This window comes from Anas platyrhynchos, chromosome 1 (assembly GCF_047663525.1).
Source record: "Anas platyrhynchos isolate ZD024472 breed Pekin duck chromosome 1, IASCAAS_PekinDuck_T2T, whole genome shotgun sequence".
In the NCBI taxonomy this organism is placed as follows: domain Eukaryota; kingdom Metazoa; phylum Chordata; class Aves; order Anseriformes; family Anatidae; genus Anas; species Anas platyrhynchos.
Window position 1 is genome coordinate 50,067,692 of NC_092587.1, and position 27,455 is coordinate 50,095,146.

At 36.4% G+C, this 27,455-nt stretch overlaps 1 protein-coding gene across 1 annotated transcript in view; it reads left to right on the plus strand.

Moving 5' to 3' along the window:
- The first annotated feature begins 3,701 nt into the window (after positions 1-3,701).
- Positions 3,702-27,455, plus strand: part of MGAT4C (MGAT4 family member C) — a 375,955-nt gene continuing 352,201 nt past the window's right edge. Inside the window, exon 1 of the mRNA XM_027451594.3 lies at positions 3,702-4,028. The gene's annotated coding sequence lies outside the window, so the exon portion shown is untranslated. The remainder of the gene's footprint in view (positions 4,029-27,455) is intronic.

A 27,455-nucleotide genomic window follows, 5' to 3' on the forward strand; every position in this document is an offset into this window, starting at 1 on the left:
CAGAATACCCAAGATTGGAAGGGACTTCTGGAGGTCATCTGGTCCAAACCCAAGCAGAGATACCTAGGGCAGGTTGCCCAGGACCATGTCCTTTTCTCCAAGGAAGGAGATTCCACAGCCTCTCTGGGCAACCTTTTCCAGTGCTCAGTCACCCTTACAATAAAGAAGTTCTTTACCTCCAGCATTTTATTTTGTGCCTGTTGCATCTTATCCTGTCACTGGGCACCATTGAGAAGAGCCTGGCCCCATCTTCTTTGCACCCACACTTCAGGTATTTATACATACTGATAAGATCCCCTCTGAGCTTTCTCTTCTCCAGGATGAACAGGCCCATCTCAGTCCTCTAATTATTTTTGTGGCCCTTCTCTGGACTCTCAGAGGTGGCTCCACGTTTGTCTTGTACTGGGGAGATGAGAACTAGACAAAAAAAAAAAAAACAAAACAAAAACAAAAACAAATGGAGTCATCATCCCTGGAAGTCTTTAAAAGACGTTCAGATGTAGAGCTTAGGGATATGGTTTAGTGGGGACTGTTAGTGTTAGGTCAGAGGTTGGACTTGATGATCTTGAGGTCTCTTCCAACCTAGAAATTCTGTGATTCTGTGAAAATATTCCATCTGTGGCCTCACCAGGGCTGAAGGTGATCCCAGGAAAGGGATCATCTTCTTCAACTGGCTGGGAACACTTGAAAATAAAAACAAATGAAAAAGTTTGACATAAGAATCACAACTGAAGTGGAACACATTTTCTCTCAGTAACCATGAATCTTTTTTTTTTCTAAATGACGTACTCAGGAAGTGTGGGATAGATGAGTTGTCAGTGAGGTGGACTGAGAACTGGCTGTGGACTGAGAACTGGCTGGATGGCAGAGCTCAGAGGGTTGTGCTCACAGTCAAGTTGGAGGCCTGTAACTAGTGGTGTCCCCCAGAGCTCAGTAGTGGGTCCAGTCTTGTTCAGCTTACTCGTCAGTGACCCAGATGATGGAATAGAATGCACACTCAGCAAGTCTGCTGACAGTACAAAGCTCGGAGGAGATGCTGATACCCCAAAGAGCTGTGCTGCCATTCAGAGGGACATGGACAGGATGAAGAATTGGATGGTAAAAAATCTCATGAAGTTCAACAAGGGCAAGTGCAGGGTCCTGAACCTAGGAAGGAATAACCCCAAGCACCAGTACAGGCTGCAAGCCTACCTGCTGGAGTGCAGCTCTGCAGAGAGGGACCTGGGAGTCCTGGTGGATAGCAGGCTGACAATAAGCCAGCAATGTGCCCTTGGGGCCAAGAAGACCAGTAGGATCTTGCACTGCATTCAGAAGAGTGTTGCCAGCAGATCAAGGGAGGTGATCCTCCCCCTCTACTCAGCCCTGATGAGGCCACACCTGGAGTACTGTGTCCAGTTCTGGGCTCCACAGTACAAGAGGGACATAGAACTACTGGAGCAAGTGCAGTGGAGGGCTACAAAGATGATGAGACGATGAGCACCTGCCATACGAGGGCAAGCTGAAAGAACTGGGCCTGTTTACCCTGGAAAAGAGAAGGCTGAGAGGGGATCTTATCAATGTGCATAAATATCTGCAGGGAGGGTGTCAAGAGGACAGGGCCAGACTTCAGTGGTACCCAGTGACAGGACAAAAGGCAACAGGCACAAATTGAAACACAGGAATTTCCATCTGAGTTTCAAAAAACACTTCTTTACTGTGAGGATGGCAGAGTACTTGAACAGGTTGTCCAGAGAGGTTGTGGAGTGAGTCTCCTTCTCTGGAGATATTCAAAACCCTCCTGGATGCCATACTGCACAATGTAGGTGACCCTCTCTGCAGAACTCTAGGTGACCCTATTTGACAGGGTGGTGGGACTAGATGTTCCCAGAGGTCCCTTCCAACCTCAACTACTCTATGATTCTGTGATTATAAAAACAACTTTGTAAAATAAACTGTTTTACATGACTTTGAAGATTTAATTAAATTGATTATTTATGAAGGTTAAAATCAGCCAATCAAAATTCATATAGCTACCCATGTATTCTGAAGAATTATATCAAACATTAATGACTAGGTGTACAGCACAGGCCCACACAGAATTCAGAAGTGTAAGTGTCACAGCACCAGAAATAAACCTGAAACAAGGCAGCTTGGGAAACAAATACATTTTTAATCCCTCTAGAAAGAAATGTTATTTACATGTATTGTATTTACTGAAGAATTGAGTCTCATCAACAGTTTGTATAAGATCCAGGATCTGATTTGTTGGGACAAAAGCTGAAGGATGTGCTGCTTAAAAGAATTAGGCTGAATGTAATGACTTCGTCATTGAACACGGAGACTCTGTGAGGCTGGTGACACAATCCCGAAAGAAATTAGCTGTTGTTGACCAACAACACTTCCTTTTCACTTCAGCTGGTGGATATCTGTTAATGTGTGTGCATGTTTTACCCCTCTACAAGGTCAAAAACAAACAAAAAAAAACAAACCTCAGCAGTCATGCCCCAAAGATTTCCAGTCTCTTTATGCCTGTTTGATGGAAAGCACTATCTACATCTGTCTCTTGGTGGTATATTTATTTATTGTTCTCAGGATGCTCTAGAGCTAAGACTATATACACAATTATTCAGTTACATCTCTATTTATTTACCTAAGGGTAGGAACCTGCAGCATTCAAATCTGGAAAAGTTATTGCTCTAAGGTACCTAGGACTTCAGAAAACTAAATTAGTTGAAACAAAAAAAAAAAAAAAAAAAAAGAGTTTGCAGAAATGCCTGTTTACTAAGGAGCATAACTTAGCTCAGCTCTCTGATTTTTTTTTTTTATTATTATTTTTTTACTGTATCCAATGTTCGAGGGGATAAAACTTAATATTAAACTTCATCTGCTATGTATAATGCTAACCTCCTGTGCTTGAGCTATCTATATAATAAAATTTACATAACAGCTTAAAATTAGTGACTTTTCCAACAACTTTGGCACTAATGTCTGAGAAACTCCAACTCTATTTTTTTTGCAAGGTGGTGCAATCAGAGAAGTGTTTTATAATTAAAGATCAACAACCTGTTACAAAATTTAGATTTTTTTTAACAAATATTTTTGGTGGCATGGCAAAACATTAGTCAGATGTCTTGTCTTTTTGGTTCACTACCTACAGCTAAACATATCAATTGTCCAGAATTTTAGCTGTCATTTCATTTTGTGCCAACTATGGATAAATAGTGCCACTTTTTCTCCTGGGACATTCAAAGAGAAGATGTTGGTGAAAAAATATATAGATAACCATTAAAAGCCATCAGAAAGAATAGTTAGCAGAAGGATAATTTTAATATAAGCCAAGGAAGTTCATGAAACAGTGAAAATTTCCCCTACTTAGATTACTGGACACAGCTATATCAAAAATCATGCTATCACTTGTCAGGTAAAAAAGTTTGAATATTTCTTTCAGATAGAAATATCTAAGGTGGTCCTATGTTTTTTTAATTTTATCTTTTTTCCTTTTTTTTTTCTTCATTTTATTTTATTTTTTATTTTTTTACCTGTATCTTGAAAGAATGCAACAGTGGGAATGAATTTCATGCTAGTAGACACTTTAAAGACTAGATTTAGCTGCAGTCACATTAGCTTAGATAATGGGAGAATTTTTCTTCATTGAAAATGCTCCCTGTCGCTTAAGAAGAACTCATTGAGGCAGCCTGCCATCTAGCTTTTTCACAGCAAAATAGGCTTGCAGACTGCAGATGAGAGACTCGGGAGCAGAGACAATTTTAACTTAGCCATCCCTAATTTATCTCAAGCTTTTTCAATTCATCTTCACTGCTCTGTGCACACGGGAACACCAGATTGTCAACCCCTGGGAACAGAATGCAACCAGGGATCTAGAGAGCTGTCACATCCTGAGAAATATTTAAATTGTGCTGATTTTCTTCTGGAGTGCTGAGCAGAGGGAATGAAACTCTCCATCAAGTCATAGCTTTGCGGGCAATAGATCAGAGGATACTGCCAGTTTTTCTAATGGATTATTGTTATCGGGCAGGTTCTTCCTGAAGGTATGTAGTTACTCTCTCAATTCATTACCCATGCTATTTATCAGGTAGTGATATAATGAACTAGTAATCCAGGTACATAAAGAAAAATGTTAACTAAGTAATCTGTATGGATTGAATGATAGCACTTTATTGCAGCATATTTGCTGGTAAAATACTCTGATATACTTACCATGGATGTTTTGTACCTGCTGCCAAGTGCTTTGTCAGCAACCTCCCCCAGGCAAATAATAACCCCAACCTTTCAACAACAACAAAAAAAAGCAAAAATACATTGTACTGCATAAAATGCATAAAATATTGCCACAAATTAATAGTAACTGGCCAGAGAATGCTTTTTTTTTTTTTTTTTTTTTTTTTTTTTTTTTTTTTTTCTGAAGCAATGAGAAGCAAAATCATAATTCTCATATTTGTTATGGGTAAGTATTTGTCTCAAAATATTTTCCAAATGGGGGTGAGGACAGAACTTCCCTTAAGTATGACAAATTAATTATGGAGTTAGATATTTTCTTGTTTGCTGTGATATTCCACCCTTTCGCATGGGGAAACAGGATATTTATTTCTCAAAATCTCCAATGTGAGGTATGCATCAGAAGCCTGTTGTTGCATCTGTGCTGCCAGACTCCAGGAGCTTCTTAGTAAAGCACAAGAATTACATACCAAAATTGTATGTGTGTGTGTAAAACAAAATATGTAAGGCAATTTCTTGCCTTTTAAACTTTTGTGTTTAAATAAGAGGTACAGCATCTGCCTCCTCGTCTGGAAATCTTCCTGTATGTCTGTCAGTACAGCTTGTGAGGCAGGCTGACCTAAAAATGAAAGATCTCTCTAAACTGCAGAAGCAGACAGACATTTTTGAACAGTTCCAAGCGCGGGAGTTGCTGCAGATATGGAAAAAGCACTGCCACATTCAAGTCTTGGCCTTTATTTATTCCTGACTTGGCACCCTACCTGAGTACACACTCTCAAATTCTGAGATATGAACACAAAAAGACAAATGCAGGGCTAGGCAAGAGTAAAGTCCTGGGAGAAAAAAAAATGTCATACCTGTAGCTTCTTCTCCAGTGCACTTGCTGTGCTGCTGCATGCTCCCAAAAGTAAATGATCTACATGTATGAACTTGTGTACAGAGCACTTGGTAGTGCAGTGGATATGCTGAACTGGATGTTTAGTTGCATGTGACAGATGGTTGTCATATTTTTTATGTACTGCTAAAAGAAAGCAATATGGTAGTAATAGGTAAACAAGATAGGGGCAGAAGGAGATTTCAGAGGCCAATAGCGGGTTAAAATTGGTAAGTCTGAGATATTAGCATTTTCTAGTGTGTTTAGCTTCTACTATTTAGGGAATATTTTCAAAGCATTAATAAAAAAGTCCATCAGTATATGCTGCTCATGTATGCAACACCTGAAAGTTTCTTTCCTCCAGAGCCTTGGAAACGCCGAAAGAAAACCAAGAAAGATTGATTCTGTCCCATTTCCAATGAACTCTGTTAAAGTATTTCCTTTGCTATGGACATCAGAAAGACTGAGGCAAAGAGGTTTTCATTAAACTTTCCCTAGAGACTCCTTCTATCAGCAAGCTATTTTTTAAACGGTGTATTTGCACTGCCTCTGTTTGTCCCAATCTCTCAAGGTTCAAATATATAGAGCCAGCTTAAAATGCTGGCAGTCATGGATGTTTTGGAATTTTATGCAATCACTTCTGAGCATCAAAGCCTCACAAGGTGATATGAGAATTTCTTATTACAGTCTGCTTTAAAAAAAAAAAAAACTTTTCCAGTACAAGATGAATAAAAATAAGTACTCACATATATACATGCATACATAAAATGGTAGGGTTGTATTAAATAACAGGAAATAAATGAATAATAATAGCTTTATATTCAATATTTATGTTCACATTGCTGGCTGTGTTTTTTATCTGTGCATGCTGTGCAGTCACAGATATACCCCTTCTTGATAGAGAACTATGGTGTGCCCATATATTACACTATTTGCATCTGGAACTTCATGAGTTCTTCTTAAATATTTTTAGGACATTTTTGTCAAAAACTACTTTATAAAATGTGGCATAGCATAAGCAGATGGAAACCACTTAACACTTGGAATAGTTGCTACTGATTTCTTAGTGTTTTACTTGAGATCAGTGAAGGAAGAAAACCCAAGCACAAATCTTCTTTTTTTTTTTTTTTTTTTTTCAAGGTGCTAAATCCAAGATGTTATTTTTCCAAGGTGCTCTCTCAAGGTGCTATTTTTTCTTCTTCCCTATGATAAAGATTTTCTCAAACACAACAAAACAAAGCAAAACCATTTTTATTTCTTCAGGAAAAAAAAAAAAAAAAAAAAAAAAAAACCCTGGGGAACTTACTGAGGTACAGCAAATGGCACTGTGTTGTTCACATTCTTCAGCAGTCCTTGGTCACTACAGCTTATCTTCTGTGCTCTACTTAGCTTGAGTAAACTGAAGTGTTGACTGTATTCCTTCCTTGATAGCTTCTTAGATTTCATTCCTATCTTCTTTGCTTTGTGCTAGACTAATCATAAAAGTAAAAGATTAATTTTGACCTTTTTTTCTGCAATGCTTTTGGTTTTCCCCTGTGCTTATTTAAGAGATTTTTGCAATTGGAGTTTATTCTTCTTCCAGAGTGAACCACAAGAAGAAGGCACAAATATTACGTAGAATCTGGTGGGGGAAAAAAAAAATAGACCTACTTCCCACCCTTGTTTACTTGTGTTATAAATAGAATTTATGGTAACCATCCTAATTCCACACAGAGAATATAAGTAACATCACTTAAAGATTTTGAAAAAGAAGAAATATGGCTCGTTCACGTTATCTGTTCTTTGAACTTTAACAGGCAACTACTGGAAAAACATCTTAGAGAAAGAAGGGCATGGGTGCCTGGATAACAATAGAATTTGCTAAACCAGAATAAATGTTTTCAGGCAAGAACTAAAACACGAGAATCTACATGAGTTCTAACATGAGAATGTACAATGACCTTTTTTTTTTTTTTTTCCCTTACCTTTACATGTCTTTTTAGATTTGAGAACTGCCTTGTCACTCTTTACATAATTTGTAGTGCATTCCTTTGTTTCAAGCACAATTTTTACACAGACCATTAGCTCTGCAACACAATCAGTTAGTACACAGTTAGTACTGTTAAGAGTTAGGTAGGACTAATGACATACAGCAAGAGTTTTCACACACATAATTTCACAATTGTGAGAGAGCTAGAACGAAAGGATGGTTTCCCCTCAGAATCACATCTAACTCTACAGCACATCAAGAAGCAGGGAACATAAAAAAATAGTTAATGCTTACAAAACTCTCTTATTTTGGCAGAAAATCTTCTGCATGTTTTCAAACTGAGATGTACCTTCTTAAATGGTGGGCTACCCTGCAGAGCAATACAACATCTAAGTCCAAAAAGATGCAGGCCTCTTATAAGTCTTGTGCTCTATTTTCCAACCTCTTAGTTCAGTTATACATGACATCTGAAATGTTAATAGACACATATTTAAGCCACTATATTTAAGCAGATGAGTAGATATTTATTCACCTTTGCATTAAAAAAAAGAAAAAGTAACAGAAGTCTCTTCTCATGTCTCTGTCCTCATCTTTTAAGAGAATGTGGATTGAATAATAACACAACTTTGATACCTTATATCCTCCTAACATGCAAAGTTTGCATTTTCAAAGTAGCTGTTCTTCCTGTTGAAAGGTATATAGATAACAAAAATATTGAGAAGTCCACCGTTAAATTAATTAACACGGTCTTCCAAGTAATATCATTCAAATTTATATATTTTTTGTTTAATTTTTAAAAGTGGATTTGTATTCCTTTGTTCTATGGCCAACAATAGCTTGATAAACTGTAAGCAAAGTAATTTGTTTTGAGAAGCTTCCAAAGAATTTTATTTATTTATTTTTCAAAAAAGAGCTGAAACCTCATTTGAAAACCTGTAATAACTACGTCTATTCATTTTCTGGGAAGTTCTTATCTCAGATTAAGAAATCTTGGACTTTTAACCACCTGGTTTAAGATTTATTTCACTAATGTTTTTGTTGTAGATTTTAGTGTTCACCCTCCTTTTTCTGCAACAAAATTAGCCTTACGCTTTTTCTTTTTCTTTTTCTTTTTCTTTTTCTTTTTCTTTTTCTTTTTCTTTTCCTTTTCCTTTTCCTTTTCCCTTTCCTTTTCCTTTTCCTTTTCCTTTTCCTTTTCCTTTTCCTTTTCCTTTTCCTTTTCCTTTTCCTTTTCCTTTTCCTTTTCCTTTTCCTTTTCCTTTTCCTTTTCCTTTTCTCTCTTTTTTTTTTTCCTGTATAAGAAATGCCCTCTCACATTCAGCCCAAACCTCTTGTGTTTCAGTTTGTGCCTGTTGCCTCTCATCCTGTTGTTGAGCACAACTGAAAAGAGCCCAGAACTGGACACAGTACTCCACATATGGCCTCACTGGGGCTTAGTAGAGGATCACCTCCCTTGATCTGCTGGCAACACTCTTCTGAATGCAGCACAAGATCCCATTGGTCTTCTTGGCCCCAAGGGCACATTGCTGGCTCGTGGTCCACTGGGTATCTCAGGTCACTCTCTGCAGAGCTGCGCTCCAGCAGGACACCCCCCACCTTGGCGGGTCCTTGGGGTTATTCCTCCCTAGGTTCAGGACCCTGCACTTGCCTTTGCTGAACTTCATGAGGTTCCTCTCAGCACAACCCTCCATCCTGTCAAGTTCCCTCTGAATGGCAGCACAGACCTCTTGGGTACCAGCCGCTCCTCTGAGCTTTGTGTCATGATCAGACTTGCAGAGGGTGCACTCCATTCCATCATCTGGGTTGTTGATGAATAAATTGAACAACACTGGACTTTTCCTTTCTTTTTTTATTTCTTTTTTATTTTTTTTCCCATTTCCTTCTCCCTTTCCTCCTTCTCCTTCTCCTTCTCCTTCTCCTTCTCCTTCTCCTTCTCCTTCTCCTTCTCCTTCTCCTTCTCCTTCTCCTTCTCCTTCTCCTTCTCCTTCTCCTTCTTATATTGCTGAGAGTGAAAGCTATTCTGAAACATCCACATTTGGCATCTCTTTGCCAATAAATGCATAGGTCTCTGCAGATTTTCTTTTTTTTTTTTTTTTTTTCCTCACGTGCAATTAAAAATCTTGTTTGCTTTTGGAGCTTCAGTATTGCTTTTCTATCTTAATGTAGTCATTGCAAATGCATTCTCACATAGAGAGATAAATAACTTTCCTGAAGAAATTATAGTGATATATTTTGTTCTGAATATCAATTAATTTCCAGTTTGTGTCTTTCTTGAACTGTAGGAAGTCATTAGATTGAAGTCAATGGAGTAAATGACAGTGGAGTCAGGCTTAGGGTGTTTAAGTATCCCTGTTTGCTCCTACACAATGATCAGAATGAGGTTTCTGTCTTAAGCTGTGTTTATTTATGAGACTTTGAAAGCTAGATTATTTGTTTGGACATAAAAATACTTTGTTTTGTTCTTCCAGCTACTACCGAAGACTAATTACACTTTACAATTGTCCATCACTTCTGAAATTTTGAAAGCTATTTCATTAGAATATAAAGCAGATGAAAAAAAAAAAAAAGTTTCAAATAATTTTAAAGAATCCTTTGACTGCTTTTTATTAATTATTTTATATTCCAAATTTCCACTATTTAAACAGTATGAAACATACATATTCTATATGGTTATTACTTGGGATATATTTCTAAGATGTGTTGTCATTATGCTAATTTTTGTGTTTTAAAATAAATGAAGTCCTGATTTGACTTCTTTTTGAATAGCGATTAACATTTAGAAATCTTGGCAAACACTTGCATTTTCACATGAACCAAGGAGCATTTATAATTTGTGTTTTAAAATGTGGAGCATATTACTGTATATTTAATGATCAAAGAGTTCTCTAAGTACACTCTGAATCAAGGAGGAGTTGGTAACTATCTATATGCTCTGCCTTCCTTCTCCAATATTTCCTGTTATCCTTTTTTCTCTCTCAATATTTCCTGTTATCCTTTTTTCTCAACTTGAGTTTGTCAGGTTGAACTTTTCTGGTGCTGTATAAAGCAGAGAGAAGCTCAAACTTAAGAGTCTTTATAAGACTTTATAAGCCTATAATAAAAGATATTTTTAATAAAATAATATTTTAATAAAATATATTTTTGAAGAAATATGGGAACTGTTCATTTTACAACTGTTTATTTGTATACAGTCTGGGGCTAAAAGGGATTAATAAACTGTCTCATCTATGTTGTGAAGTCATGAAAAAAAAGTCCTTAATTAACAGTGTTTTTTGTTTATTTGTTTTTTGTTTGTTTTTGTTTTGTTTTGTTTTGTTTGTTTTTTTTGTTTGCTTATTTATTTATTTTTAAGTATGTATTTAGTACTTTGACACTACCAAAGCATCACTCCTGTATCTGGTCTTCCGTGCTCAGCAGTCAGTTCAGTTCTCCTTCTCTCCATCCTGTGTTCAAGACAATATTTTCCTTCTTACTATAATCTGAGTCAATCAATCATATAATAGTTTTGCCTGTTCTACAATCAAATAGTCACCTGCTGTGCCTCCCTCTCCAATCTCCCTTCTGTCTACAAGGTTCTTTTTAGATTACGTTGGGATAGACAGTCCTTTTCTTCCCATTACTGGAAGGCATGTGTTTGGGAGAATGGTATTATTCTTTGTAGGAAGTGAGGGCATGCATGAGTATGATACAACGACTAAGCCACTTTAGCATCTTGCCAACACCAATGTTGTGCTATGTCCTTACCCTCTCACTTCCCTCTTCTGGATAGGCTTTTCAGCAGTTTGCTTTGTGCTGGAGTTTTTCAGCCCTCTCTATGAACCACTCTAAGGACAAGCTTGATGCTAACCCAGCAGGAAAAAAAAAAATATATATATATATATGTGTGTGTGTGTGTGTGTGTGTGTGTGTTAATATATATATATAAAATAATATATATATATAGTTTTCCAATAGTCTAGAAACTTAATCATTTCAGCTAAGGTTCTGATGAATATGACACCTGAATCACATCAGAAAAGGACCAGGGTGATTGAGGCTGCTGGAGGAATGGGATGGAAGGAAGGATTTCCTCCTTTTTGCTGTAGTAAACTCTTAGATTACATCAGCTCTAACATTTAACCTCACCTTAAAGCTGCCTTTCACTCTTTGTATGTCTCCTTGCCTCTTGTCAGAAAGTGTCAGTGGAGGAAAAGCGCAATCTCTGCTCACGTCCAGAGAAGGTTATATTGCTCCAGTGTGTGCCTCCCTGGAGAAAAGCAGCCTGGAAGCAAAACACTGAGACAGAAATCACTTGGAGCTTTGAAGCTTCCTCTGTTATCAGAAGTCCAGATGCAACAATAGTCAAGGTAGTAACTCAAAAAAAGGATTTCTGAGAGCCAGTTCTATAATCTCTTCAATCTAGTTAAACTGGGCCCAAACTTGGGCAATTTTATAAAAATGGAAAAATATGCTTTCATATAATCAGTAGTGATTTTTATTTTTTTTTTGTAAAGATTTCCTTTTGGGTTTCTTCTTAAAAACTATGCTAAGTATCTGAGTAAATTTTGAAATTGACAATGCCAATTTACCAGATTCCAATATTTTACTGTGTGTGCTTCTGTATCTTAATTTTCAGATGTGTTGGGTCTGTCTGGGATGGAGTCACCACTCCCTGCAGTAGCCCACACAGTGCTGTGCTCTGCACTTGCAGCTGGAACAGCACTGATATCACTCCAGTGTTATGCCTATTGCTGCATAGTGCTGGCACAGCATCAGGACTCCTTCCAAGCCCTCAAGAGCCAGCAGGCTGGGAGTGGGAAAGTGATGGGGAGGGGGCATTGACAGGGCAGCTGACCTAAACCAACCAAAGGGATATTCCATAACACCTGATGTCACACTCAGCAATAAAAAGGGGGGCTCTCGTAGGGGAGGGGGCTGTCCTCTTGAACAACTGCTACGTTTTTTGAGGCCCTGCTTCCCAGGACGTGGATGAACATTGCTCGTAGATGGGAAGTAGAGAATTTTTTTTTTCCTTCTCTCTCTGCTTCCGCACGGCCTCATGGTTTCTTTAGTTTCTTTTTCTCCCCATTCCCTTTCCTTTTAATTAAACCATTCTCATCTCAAACCTCGAGCTCTCTGTGTTGTATTTTCTCCCCCTTTCTCTTTGTGGAGAGAGGGAGTGAGAGAGTGCTTGTGGTGGAGCTCGGCTGCCCACCCGAGTAAAACCACCACATCAGCTTAATCAGAATAATTCTTAAGCAGAATGCAGTAAAGTAAATAATATATCGCTTAAATAGATCGTGACATCTGATGGTTTGTTTTCTTTTGCTTTTTGATTGTTTGTTTGTTTTTATTTTTTAAGCTACCTCTTGGGGGGTCCCAGGATTTTCTTTTCTTAAGTAGGGAACTGATGTAATGCAGCATTCAAGAAAACTTTTCTAGTAGACAAAAATTTGATTGGTCCTGTAAGATCCAGGAGCTAGGCTCTGTGTTCCTAAATGTCATCTACTGTTTTATGTGTTATGTGTAATGATTTTAAATATAGATCACCCCCTCTTTAAAAAAAAATAATATATATATATATATATAAACATTGGAAAAGTAATTAGAAAAAAAATTTAAAATTGTAAAATTACTTCTCTTTCCACTGGAATTCATCACAGTTTAAAACTAGGATTTTATGTCAGAATACTAAGCCTTTTGTACCTTTTTCATCTTATTTCATCTTAATGACTCTTAACTGGTCTGTGGAAGTGTTATGAAGAAATGCAGGAAGGAATACTGCACATATTAGTGAGAAAGGGCAATTAAATGAATGGAGAAGACACCAAATTTAACATATTTAATTAAACTGAAACTGAAAGAAGGATAATAAAATGCTATTTTAGCTTTTGAATAGTAAACCAAACTGTGCAAAATATTTTTAACTTCAGATGTCATCCAGAGAAAGACTGCAATCTGAATCATTGTGCAAGGGAACAATACAAAGCTGGAGAACTGTGAAGGAGTAAGGTATTCCTGTCACTGTGGTTGTGACTTCAAGGGGTTTGTATGCAATAAATTTGTCCCTTAAGATTCAGAATGATCTTCAAGGTGGTAGTGAGAACTGAGGCTGAGTGACAACTTATGAAGACCTAGAGATCTAAATTGTAATTATTATCTCAGCAGAAGCCCATATAGGAAATCATTTCAACTCTGTCAACATTTTTGATCCTATAGCACTTGAAAAACAAAATATAGAATGAATGTACTGAAGGAAGGAAGGAGGTGAGATTGAAGGTGCTGCTGTATGCAACCATAAAATGATTCTGAAAAAATGTCTTGACAATGTTTTGGATGGTCTGCTATGTTAAATTTCATGTATTCTATGATTTTTTCCCTAAGAAGAAAATGTGTTATTATTTACTGTTTTAGATCCTAAATATGAGTACTTCAAGTCAGATCATAAGACAAGGGAGACTTGATATTTTAGTTTTTTGGGTTTTTGGGTTTTTTGGGTGAGAAAGAAAGCTGGTATACACATGTACCGTAAATATATGTAATTGAAACACAGGATTATATCAGAAGCCACTGATTGCAAATGGGTCATTGCCTGTTTACCTTTTTACTGAAAAGAATTACTGTGATATCTTAGGGGGAAAATATACATACAGAGATTTATTATTGGAAGAGAGCTTATTCATAAGAGGTTGCCTTTACTAAGAGTGAAATCAAGTGTATGAACCAAAGTATTTGCAACAGTAAAGTACCTCTTGTACATTCTTAAGCTAAGTGAACCACATTTCCAGACCACAAAAGACAAAAAGCTATAGTGGTATGGAAATGATATATATGGTATGGTATGGTATGGTAATGGTATGGTATGGTATGGTATGGTATGGTATGGTATGGTATGGTATGGTATGGTATGGTATGGTATGGTATGGTATATATATATAAATAGTGGTTTAGATAAAATAGTGGTATAGATAAAATAGTGGTTTATATGTATATATATATATGTATATATATATACATATAAATATATATATACATATATATATATATACATATAAACCACTATTTTATCATCAACTGAAAAATTGTTTGGATGAAACATAGAAAAACATAATTTCTGATCTTATGCAGTTAACTAAGCGGTTTACTCAGTGCTGTATTTGCTCTATGGAGAGGACTAGCATTCTAGTCACTCCTATCACTTTTAGAATTACCTGAAGTACTTTTATTGAGAAAAATTCTCTTTAAGTTTCTTGTCCTGAAATCACTCTTTTCATGCTACCCTCTTGCATGAAAACTTCTTTTTCAGTAAGAGTTTGTTTACTAAAGCAATAGGTTAACTCATGGATTTTATGAAGACCAGTCTTGCCTAAAAGCCAAATTGTGTGTTTTAACGACACATATGTTCATCGACTATGTACTGTTTCAGTGCTGTTGACAAGTATTTTAATGAAATGAGTTTGCACAATGTGGAAAGAAAGCTAACATGGTACTGTTTAACCAATTAGCAAAGACAAAAAAAAATTTCTTCTTCCTCCAGATACTTGAATCAGTTGCTCCAAATACCACTGCTGGAATATATGATGGATATCTAATGCTAAATAGGTGCTCTGGTTTGTATGCTGACATTACTTCGTTACTTAAAAAATGTGTTTATAGAAATTATATATTGCATTACTTTGTCATATTTTGTCAAGTTGAATTGACTTACAATGTAAGCTATGTAACATGATGTGATGCCACATCATTTACCACAATTTGACATAATATAATTTAGCATGTCAGAAATGTAAAACAAAGAAAACATTGTCCATAATGAAATTCATGTTGCTCATTTAAGCAAATGTGAAAAGATTTTTTGCTATAAAATATATTTCACATGATGGATATTTCCCTAGAAATATTCCTTATTTAACACATTAGAACCATTTAAGTAAAAGAAATCTTGGAGCTGATGAATACTTAGTCTCCCTGAGAGTATGTCTCAGGAATACTTTGAACATTTTCTTCACAAGCCATCACTAACCAAGGCTTTATTGCAATATTTTTACACAGTGTATGTGAACTTCACTTCGTAAGTCATTAACATAGATGTGTTGATGATCAAACTCAAACAGAAAAAATAGTTTTACATGTAGGACTCATAGCTTTGTATCTGATCATTGAGTCAAGAGATTTATGTATATCATGAAATCCACGTCATCTAGAACTGACAGTGTTAGGAAAGTGCCACCTGCAGTATGAGAAAGTAATTGACAGAAACTTCATTAGTTGATTAGGGTAATTAGAGGCTTAATTGTTTTGCTTACTCAAAGTAACCCCTTCTTATCAGCCTCAGGAACTCACTGTAGCTTAAAGCCCTGGGGACTACAGAGAAAGAAGCAGCCTTATCGGACCGACAACAAAGGAAATACAGCAGGAAGGAAAAAAAAAAAAAGTTATTTTTTTCCATTTGCCATGAAGCAAATATATTTATTTTTCAGGGTTTCCATAAAAATGGGAGTGAAACAATGTTCCAAAAAAGCAATAAAAATCATACGTTATTTCAAATGATCTTTCACAAAATTACTTTGCTAAGCTACAGGTGTATGAAATTGTCCAAAATTGAGACTCATGCTGAGCCTTCAGATGCACCAATCTTCTAAGCTTACTACAATGCAAATCTTCATAATGTCTGATCAAACAGCAATTTAGAAAAAAATACTAAATAATAACAATTAATGGAAAAGTTGTGTTTTAAAGTTTTCTCATAAAAGTATATCCTTTATTTGAAATGTAAAAATGAAAACAGACAAAAAAACTACTTTATAAATATTTCATATAATAAATTATTATAAAGTACTGGGTGGGAGTCTTGATACCTACTGCATATATACCTGTGATATCTACTAGTGCTCAAATACCTTACTATTAGGAGACAGTTTCTGTAAGAAGAAAAACATTCCAGAAATAGTTTTTAATAAATATTCAGATATTTCCTGATTCTTGTATCACTTCTACTAAGTAATTTCCAACACCTCTATTACTTGAAAAAGAAGATATCTTAAAGCATATTTTAGATCTTTTCCTTTGTCATTCTACATACTGTCATATTTGTTTGGGATGAGCTTAAGTGTTAACCACTAAGCTTGGTTAACAAGTATTGCTTGGGCTTTCTCTGAAAAGTTGCTTCTTGGTCAGTTGTCCATCAGTGCGTATTTGTGTCTGATTTTGTTCCTCCCCAGGTACAGGACTTAATATTTCCCTTTGAGGAACTTCATGAGGTTCCTGTATGCATATTCCTCCAACTTGTCAAGATCTCTCTGAATAGCAATGGATATATGCAATATATCCTTGATACTCCCAGTATTATAAGACTTGCAAACTTCCTGAAGGTACAGTCTGTTCATCATTCAGGTCTTTTCCATATTCTTTGTCTTTGGATCTCCTGCTCCACTCAGGAATAGACTCACTTTTACCCTCAACTTCCTTTTGCTGATACATGTAGAAGTCCTTCTGTCATTTCCCTCACAAGATTCACAAGCGCAGGTGGGTTTTGACTTTCCTAGTGCGGTGGTTTTACCCTGCTGGGCAGCTGAACTCTACCACAGCTGCTCTCTCACTGCTCCTCCTCAAAGGGAAAGGGGAGAAACTACAATGCAAAAGGCTCAAGGGTTGACATAAAGCCAAGGAGATCGCTCAACAGTTGTGGTTATGGGCAAAACAGACTCAACATGGGGAGATTAATATGATTTATTACCTTTCATGAGCAGACAGTGCTAGCAGAACAGTGAGAAACTAAAAAGCAAACTAGTAATAACTTCCCCCCAATTCTACCTCCTCTCCCTGAGTGGCACAGGGGAACGGGCAATGGGTGCTGTGGTCAGTCCCTAACGCTTCATCTCCACTGCTCCTTTACAGTCACTCTCTGCCCCTGCTCCTTGTGGGATCCCTCCCATAGGATGCTGTCCTTCCCAAAATGATTCTGTGGGGGCTGCCCACAGGCAGAAGCTCTTCAAGAACTGCTCCCACACGGCTCTGTACCATGGGATCCATCCACCCCCCAGGAGAAAACTGCTCCAGCATGGGTCCCCCAAGGGTAGGTGGCAGCCCCCCCCAGACCCCCTGCTCCTGCATGGGCTCCTCTCCATGGGCTGAAGCTCTGGCCCGGGGCCTGCTCCTGTGGGGGCTCTCCATTGGCCGCAGCCTCCTCCAGGCCACATCCACCTGCTCCACCAGGGGCTCCTCCACAGGCTGCAGCATGGAGATCTGCTCCATGTGGGACCCATGGGCTGCAGGGGGACAGCCTGCTCCACCAGAGGCCTCTCCACAGGCCACAGGGAAGCTTCTGTTCCAAGACCTTGAGCACCCCCTGCCCTCCTGCACTGACCTTGGTGTCTGCAGGGATGTTTCTCACTCCTCTTTCCCAGCTCGTGTTGCACAGAAGTTTTTTTCCCTTTCTTAAATCTGCTATCCTGGAGGCCTAACCAACTACTCTCACTGGCCAGCAGTGGGTCCCTTTTGGAGGCGGGTGGAGCTGGCTCTGATTTGACGTGGGGCTGCTGGACTCTGCTTACAGAGGCCACCCCTGTAGCTCCCCTGCTACCAAAAACCCTTGCCATGTAAACCCAATACACCTAACACTATATTTTCATGTTCCTCCTGGTGGCCTGACCCCGCTTTGACTTTTTGTATGCTTTCTATTCATGTTTATGATTGTCAGAAACTCCTTTTTCATCTGTACAAGCCTTCTGTCTTTTCTTGCTTACTATTTTTGGCATATCGGAATAGATTTTATGAGTTTGGAGGAAATGATTTTGAGAGTGAAACAGCTCTGATTCATGTTCTATGTTCACTCTTAGCAAATAGTTTTTTTTCATATTTTCTTTTTTGAAAAAGTGTGGGTTTTTTTTTGTTTGTTTTTTTTTTTTTGTTTTTTGTTTTTTTTTTTTTTTTTTGCCTTTACTCAGAATATATTTTATAATACGTTTTGAATAATAATATACAGTGGCATTATGTACAGAAAAAGACTGTTCTAAAATACTGACTTCCTTGCAAGTAGTGACAAATTGTAATCAGCTGACATCACATGGAGAATGGTGACCTTCTCAGCTAAATAAAAAAGCTTTCTATAAAGGCTTTCATCATCAAGTTTAGGCCTGTCCTACATAGGAATAGGAATGGCTAATTCTGGTAAATAGGAGAAGAAACGTGAGTGTCAGAAACAGCAGTATATAAGATCCCAACTCCTGGGTTCACAACCGTTTCTTTTTATTTGTTTGTTTGTTTTTACTATCATTACTAAACTTTTTGAGAAAATATGAATTCATTATTAATAACATGCATAAACTGATGTCATTTGCACATTTGTCCTATTTGCTTCAATATCAGGAATTCATTATTTTAAGCAATTCCTTTAAGATTTTTTTAAGGAACGATAAATAAATCAGTAGGGCTATTATTTTTGGTGATGGTTAACTTTTTAAGATTATTTCAGGGCTTGCAAATATTAACATGATTCATGGATTCATTTTTCTTAATCAGATGCGTGCTATGATACCAGAAAGATCTGGCCATGGAAATAAATCAAGACCTCATAGGGAAAAACAAAAGTTTTAGCAATGTTGCAGCCTAAAATATTTCTGCCGGTATTGCACTGATGTGTTACATTTTTATGCCTCTGTTAAGTTTATAGACAAGTCTATAACATGGTGTGTGTATATGTATATATATATATATATATATATATATATATATATACACCATGTATACCGTATATATACATGTATATATATGGCATATAAGGTCTCTATTCCTGCTTAGCAGAATCACAGTGTCTGTAGAGCTTGGGTTATATTTTGAAATTATTTCTCCACATTCAATATCCTAAAATGCAGCTACTTAATTAGAAAAGGCAAAAAATTACATTATTTCTTTGTGATGCTAACAGATGCTCTGTCTAGCCTGTTCATTCACAGCTTACTGTATATATACATTTTGGTTAAAATTATTCATCTGAGCAGCAAAGAAGGCTCCCTGTTCAAGACTGACTCTTTTTGAGAAGTAACTTTTCACACAGGGTAAACTTCACCTTCTTTCTTCCTCAGCTAAAACAACATTTAGCTGAGAAGAACTTGTGGATTGTAATGTGGGACAGACAGCTCTGAAAAAGCCAACAAGGAGAAAACTGCAAAATTGATTTTGCAAGCTGGGAGATGCCTGAAAGGAGCTGAGTAATTTTTCAGCTAGTAAATCACAGATAGAAGAAAGCCTTTTGGGGAAACTGCTGGGAGATAACATGGAATCTTTTCTCCCTGTAAATCAGGGAAAGTTGTAGGAATGGAAAGAAAGAATCAAGGTGACGACCTCTCTTCCTCTGAACTGGTGGACAGAGAAGAATTATTTCTCAGGTATTTTATTTAATGTCTCATCCAGGAAATCCATGCTTTTTTTTTTTTTCTGTCTATAAATTTTTCTTCTCAGGAATCACTTATCTATCTATCTATTTATTTATTTATTTCTATGTAGTTTGGAATAAATTATGTTTCCCATTTATTTATTTATTTATTTATTTGTTGAGGTCATACCACAAAAATAAAAAAATAAAATAAATGAAGGAATAGGATAAATATGCTCATCACAAACTGGTGGCTGACTCATAGCCCCATCACAAATGCATGCAAAATTATATTTTTAGAACATTTGTTCAGGAAATATGTTCATGAAATTTGTTCAGGAAAATTTACTCAGGAATGATCAAACTGTTAATACCTGTTGAACACATAACAGAAATTTAAGTAGTGCATGAACAGGAAGTATTCTTCTGTACTGTAAAACTACCTGAAAATTGAAATAGCTGTTCTCTTCTACACTACATGTGAGTTATGTTAAGAGGAATCCTTCAAAAGTCTGTCAGTTAATGGTCTTTAATCTGAACCGTGTAAAAAATAGGTGACTTTTGTTCAAAATCATGCTACTTATGAAGTTCTTCATAGTTTTTCCAAGGTTTCTATTCTCATAAATAAATAAATAAATAAAATGGATTTTTTTCTAAATGTGAATCTTCAAAGAAAGATTTTTAATAAATTAGTTTTTTATTATTATTATTTTATTTTCATTCTTTTTACTGGAAGATGTTTTAAAAAAATATTAATCATCCAATTTTGAAAGTTATTCTTGCTCCATCTTATGTTTTAAGGTATGCATCTTGATTTTGTCAAGCATTCAAAAGAACAGAAATCAGAGTGACCAGTATTTTAATGAAAAAAAAAAATGTAGCAAAGATTTATTTTACTAACCTAAGGTTGAAATTTAGTTTTATACTTCTTGTAAAATAAGAAGGTTTTAAGGGCTGTTGTGGTTAAATAGATGTTGATGGAGCAAGCTTGATTCTAGAATATATCTTTTGTGGACTATTTCAAACTCCAGATTATGTTATGTTATCTAAAATAACAGCAGAGCTTTTCTTCATAATTAATTCATTTCACTATTGTCTTTCTGTTGAGACATTAGTTAATTTATTCTTAATTTATTTTCTATTTTCTAATTTCTAATTTCTGCTTTCTTAACTCTATTTTTAAAGGCCACAGAAGTATGGATATTAGCTTCAAGAGTAATGCATCTATGGTTCAGAATTAGTTAAAATCCTACTTTTGTTATCAGTTTAGTCTTGCTCTAAAAAATAAGGGTAAGATCAGGGACTAAAGCATGAGTGTTTTAAGATGAATTTGTGCTGTTAAAAACATTTGAAAAGGTAACATAAAGGAACACTAAAATGACAAGTATGTTCACATGCTTTTGCAAACACCAGTGTGTGGTTGTTTTACCCTGCTGGGCAGCTAAACTCCACAACAGCTACTGTCTCACTACTCCTCCTTGAAAGAAGAGGGGAAGAAGAAAGTATGCTGGGAAGGAAAAGGCTCATGGATTGAGATAAGGACAATTTAATTAAAGGGAAAAGAAAGGAAAAAAAATCACAGAAGCAAAGTTAAACAAGCAGACAACAATTTTTCTCGACTTCCCATCAATTAGCAATGTTTTGCCACATCCATATGCATACTATGCATTTTTTTTCTTTTTCTTTTTTTTTTTTTCCCCTGAGTGTGACACCATACGGTATCAGGTATCCCTTTGGTTTGTTTACATCAGCTGCCATGGTGATGTCCCCTCCCCACATTTTTGCCCACACCCAACATTTTTCACTGCCAGGAGAAATGTGTGTTTGTATGCTATGTATATTACCATTTCACAGGAGTTGCACTTAGCATTGCCTATAGTTGCACACATAACATTGCCTTTATTTCATGACAGTTTCTTGTTTCTTCTTTCCTGATTTGATCTTTAAGTGTTAATTATTAAGTACGCAATACAGAAAGGTAGATTCGAAGAGGCTGATTGAACTTGTAGACTATGGATGTAGATTTTCAGAAGCTTAAATGTAAAATTAAAAAATATCCCCCTATCCAAATTACCATGGTCCAGATTCAGTGAAGACAGATTGTTTAGAAGATTCGAGTTGGTAAGAGCAGTATGTTGTTAGATAAAAACTCAAATTTAAAAACCCTAAGCAAAAAAAATAAAGTTTGAAACAGCAGAACTACTTTCACTTCATAATTTTGGATAAAACAAACAAACAAAAAACATATTTTGCTGATATGGTAAAACTCTTTTTTTATGTGTAATCTCTAAAGGATTAATTTCAGTGGAAAAATAAAATAAATTGCAAATTTATTTTTAAAAATAAATTGCAAATTGACAGAATGAGCTGCAGTTCTCCGTTGTGGCTTTTTAAAGTGTTATATCTGATCTGAAATTACCCCATTTCCCCATTTGAAGATTAGATCCAAGTAAAGGCTGGATATCAGTCAAAAAAAAGGGGGGGGGGGGAATAATTTGTGGTTAATATGGATGAAGCTAGCAAGTGCTTATAATGTGCTTTGATGATCTTGAGAAATATCATTATGACTCAGATTTGAGGAATGATGAATCAGTCTATTTTCTAACTTTTTGAGACTAACTGCACAGATAATTAAGTAAAAGTGAACATGAAACTGAAGGTTCCATATACATCTTTTTTTTTTATTCTTTGTTAGAATATTGAGTAGTTTGTCTTTAGACTCAAGCAAATCTTTGAATCTAAAATAGTATATATTTTTCTTTTTTTTTTTTTTTTTAATAAAAATCCGATGAAATGAACAGAATGCAGAATTTTAAATTTTAGGAGGATGTATATAAAAGACTTTTAAATGTATTATGATTTATTTCCTCAGTAAAGCATTTAATGATGTGGATTTTTTTAGCTCCTTTGCGTGACATCTCTTCTATTAATTTTATTGTAATAATATTCCTTGTTAGCCACTCTCTGCTTTCAAACATGTAGAATTTTCCAGGTTATAAACAACTAATTTCCACTGAAATAACAAAATATATGGTTGTTGAACATCTTCTAAAACTGGAATATACCTAATTGCTAAATAGAATTTTTAGTTTTACAAAAATTACTTTTTTCCCAAGATTCACAAAGTTGCAGCCAGAAGTTAATGTGTTTTAATCTAAATGCATGCTCTGTTCACAACTTTGCAACTAGTGTAATCCAAAGATTCCACAAAAGCCTTTGAGCCATGATCAAATTGGTAGTAAATTGTTTTCATTGTGATGTATAACAGTTTGTCTTTTTCACAGTATGCAATTGTTTAATTCCCTGTAAAAAATAACTTGTCCTATGATGCAGAACTGTTGAAATAAACATCTGAAATAGGAAAAAAAATCACATTATTCTTAACAAACCTGTTCTTTCACTAAATTGTAGATCTTGTTCTATCACTCTGATGTTATATGTTATATCTAAGATACCCTGGCAGTAAAAAAGTGTGGAAAAGAAAATTTAAATTTCAAGGTTTGACCTATCTGGAATATGTTAAAATGAACTCTCTCTCTTAAAGAAAAAAAAAAATCTAAAGACAATTTTCTAAACACAGGATTTCATGTTTTTTTTCTGACACTCTGATCAAAAAGGTTACTCTAAATATTGGTTCCTTGCCAAAGGAAAGTTGCAAGTGTGAGTTAAATTTTTAAAAAAGAGCAAATATGCAAAAAGCAAATTTGCTGTACCTAAGGTTCAAGTGAAATTTGACAGAAAGTAGAACTAAAATGGGTATCTTTCAAAATTATCTAACAAATACAGATTTCCTTTACCATAGTTAAAAATATATTATATTTATAGTGACTAACATACTGAGAAGAAATTACAGGAATAATAAAATTTCACCACTGTTTATTTTGTCTATTGGCACTCTTAAAAAAGAGTAATATGAAAGAGAAATGTGAGAGTAATACATATAGATGAAAAATCCTTCTCTACTCAGTAGGCTATAAGGTCATGTAATGATGTAATGGAGAGGAGAAATAAACAAAAAAAATATAAAGCATCTCATTTTACATTGTCATTTGTAACATAAGTTACTAAATGAAAAGGAGAAATTAAACTAGAATAACTAAAACAAGAATAACTAAAACAAGTTATTTGAATTTCATTCAGAAGAGTTGAGTTAGCTTCTTTATTATCATTTTGTGTCTTGATAATTTACTAAAAAATACATCAAAGAGAAAAAGTTTGAAAGGAGGAATCTGACTGGCCAATAAAGAGTCACTATGCTTGAGTTTACAGATCAGTTTGTTTTGATTGCCAATGGTGATGATAATGTTTTAAAACATCCAGCAGAATGCAGTGGGGATCTAAAGCTGGGTCACAGAATCACAGAATTTCTAGGTTGGAAGAGACCTCAAGATCATCGAGTCCAACCTCTGACCTAACGCTAACAGTCCCCACTAAACCATATCCCTAAGCTCTACATCTAAATGTCTTTTAAAGACTTCCAGGGATGGTGACTCCACCACCTCCCTGGGCAGCCTGTTCCAGTGTCTAACAATCCTTTCAATAAAGAAGTTAAGGGTCATTATCTTCCTTATTTCCCTCCACATTGCTTTCACTCTATTCAAATTGCCTTCCTTTGTACTAACTTTCTGATTTTCAAGTATACAGATCAGCAAAGGATTTTATCTGAGTTTTAACCCCAAACCGGCTGGTTTAACCCCAAACAGGCTGGGGGGTGACCTGCTGGAGAGCAGCTCTGCAGAGAGGGACTTGGGAGTCCTGGTGGACACCTGGCCTTAAACACTTCCAGGGATTTAAGTATATTTTATATACTTATATAAATTATATAAGTGTATAACAATTTAAGTTTATTTTCCTTTATAAATTTCTGTGATTTCATAGAATCATAGAATACCCCAGGTTGGAAGAGACCAACAAGGATGATCAATTCCCACTCCTCATTCCACTCAGGACCACCCAGAAAAAACAAACCACATGTCTCAGAGCATTGTCTAAATGCTTCTTGAACTGTGCTGTGAACACTTCCCTGGGGAGCCTGTTCCAGTACCCGACTACCTTCTTGGTGAAAAACATTTTCCTGATATTCAACCTGAATCTCTGATGTCACAGCTTCCTATCATTCTCTTGGGTCCTACTGCTGGTTACCAGAGAAGAGATCAGCACCTGCCGCTCTGCTACCCCTTGTGAGGAAGCTGTAAGCTGCCATGAGGCCTCTCCTCATTCTCCTCTTCTCTAGGCTGAACAAACCAAGTGATCTCAACTTCTCCTCATATATCTTGCCCTTCCCCATCTTTATAGTTCTCCTTTGGTCACTTTTTAATAGTTTTATATCCTTTCTATACTGTGGTGCCCAAAACTGCACACAGTACTTGAGGTGAGGCTGCACCACCACAGAATAGAGTGGGACAGTCACTTCCCTCCTCGAGCTAGTGATGTTGTGTTTGATTCATACAGGATATGTTTGGCCCTCCTGGCTGCCTGAACACACTGCTGACTCATATTCAACTTGCTGTTAAGCAAAATGCTCTTATCCTTTTCTGTGGTGCTGTTCTTCAGCCTCTAGTCCTTCAGTCTGTACATGTAGCCAGGGTTGACCCTTTCCAGATGCAGAATCTTGCATTTGAACCTTCACTGAACTACCAAGAAATGAAATTTAAACAGTTTCTTTATATTTAAACAGGTTCTAAGCATGAATGTTTTTCTCTTTGTCACATGTGGGAAATATTTAGAAATTTGAAACATTTGCAAAGCATTCAGTAACTATTTCAAAATTCTTTATTGTAGTTGATCCTGTTTTTGCTTAGCTCTGTTTTAGCCCCCTCCACCTTCCCTCTCCCCACTTTTTTTTTTTTTTTTTAATCATTCTCTAATGTTTTCATAAAAATGACTAGTCATAAAATCATAGAATAGCTTGGGAAAGAGGGGAACTTAAAAATCATCTAGTTTCAAACCCCCTGCCATGGGCAGGGATGCCACCCACTAGGTCAGGTTGCCCAGAGTTCATCCAACCAGGTCTTGAACACCTCCAAGGATGGGGCATCCACAGCTTCTCTGGGCAACCTTTTCCAGTGCTTCACCACCCTCTGAGTGAAGAATTTCTTCCAAATCTCTGAATCTCTCCTCTTTTAGTTTAAAATCATTCCCCAGTTTCCTGTCATTGTCTGCCTGAACTAAAATTTGTTACCCATCATTTTTTCTAAGTCCCCCTCTAGTACTGAAAAGCTTCAATAAGATCACCCTGGAGCCTTCTCTTCTTCAGGCTAAACATCCCCAGCTCTCTCAGCCTTTCTTCATAGGATATGAAGTCCTCTGATCAGCCCTCTGATGATCTTCGTGTCCCTTCTCTGGACTGTCTGTCACTTTATCTCCTCTCTCCTGTTCCCATTCTCACCATTTCTACTTGAACTCTACAAGGACTTTGACTCTGTTGTCTGATCTTGTGGATCATCAGTTTGATCTTGAATATTCCCTGAAGTTGATGATGAGTATGCACAGGCTCTGCAGCACCCGGACAAACATAGAATTGTTGAATAATTAAAGTTGGAAAAGACCTCCAAGATCATCTGGTCCACCCATCCCCCTCCCAACAATATCACCCATTAATCCATGTCCCCAAGTACCACACACCTCTCCTTACACACCCCCAGGGACAGTGACTCCATCACTTCCCTGGGCAACCTGTTTCAATGCCTGACTACTGTTTCTGTGAAGAAATTTCTTCTAATTCCCAACCCGAACCTTCCCTGGCACAACTTGAGGCCATTCTTCTCCTATCGCTAATTATCTGTGAATTATCTGCTATCTGCTAGTTATCTGGCTGACCCCCAGCTCTTCACAACTTCTTTTCAGGTAGTTGTAGAAAGCAGTAAGGTCTGCCCAGAGCCTCCTCTTCTTCAGACTAAACAACTCCAGTTCCCTCAGCTGTTCATCATAGGACTTGTGTTCCAGACCCATCTCCAGCTTCATAGCCCTTCTCTGGACATGATCCAAGGCCTTGATGTCTTTCTTGTAGTGATGGGCATAGTACTGAACACAGTACTGCAGGTGCAGTGTCACCAGAGCTGAATGCAAGGGAACGATCACCTCCCTGGTCCTGCAGGCTACACTGTTCCTGATTCAAACCAGGAAGCCATTGGTCTTCGTGGCCACATTAGACATCTTTTCAAACCTGATGCTTTGCTTTTCTTATCATTGAAATGTGGGGAGAGATCCTTCTCCAGTCATGGATACGAGACCTGTGAAATGCATTCGTATCCTACAAAATCTAACCATATATCTTTGAAACTACTAAACTACAAAAGAAATATAGGCAATAATATAGTAATTTCCTAGCTTCCTTTCTGTTGCATTTAAAATTCTGAATCAGTAGCGATCATTCATCCTTCTTGTGTCAGTGTGTATGAGGAATATATGGAGTAGAGTATTAATGGGGGTCAAACATTTTTATTTATCAGTAGAAAGTCAAAAAATATTTGGAAGAAAAAAATAATTGCAAGAAAATTATTTAATTATTTATTTGTACTATAGTTTGTTGCTTTCTCATACCTGAATGCAGTTAGCACAGAAAATGATTTTATACATTACACATCTGCTAGTTTTCCCCGGTAGTAGCTGATCTTTCATGTTTTAAGAAATATAACAGGAAAAGATAATTTTGTAAAAGGAGCAGTTAAGAGCAACTGAAATTCTGGCAGTACATTTCTACACAGTTTTAAAAATTATTAAGAAATTGCTGTGGAATAATTTATCATTGTCTCATTAATAAGAAATAAAACAATTAGTATTGACACCATAATTAAAAATGTTGCAGACCCCAAAGACCTTTTTGAAGAATTAAGTGTCTAAACTGAGATCTAGAGAAAGGACCAAGGCAGGGCCAGTATTTTTGAGGGATATTTTTTGTTATTCATGTTAAGTGCTGTTTCTATAGAAATGTCAATGTCAGGTTAGGTGGATCACAATAGTGGATCTGGGTATTATTACCCTATTTACATGATGCCGAATTAGAATGTTACAGTTAAAAAACAGTGTTATGACTGTTACTTAGG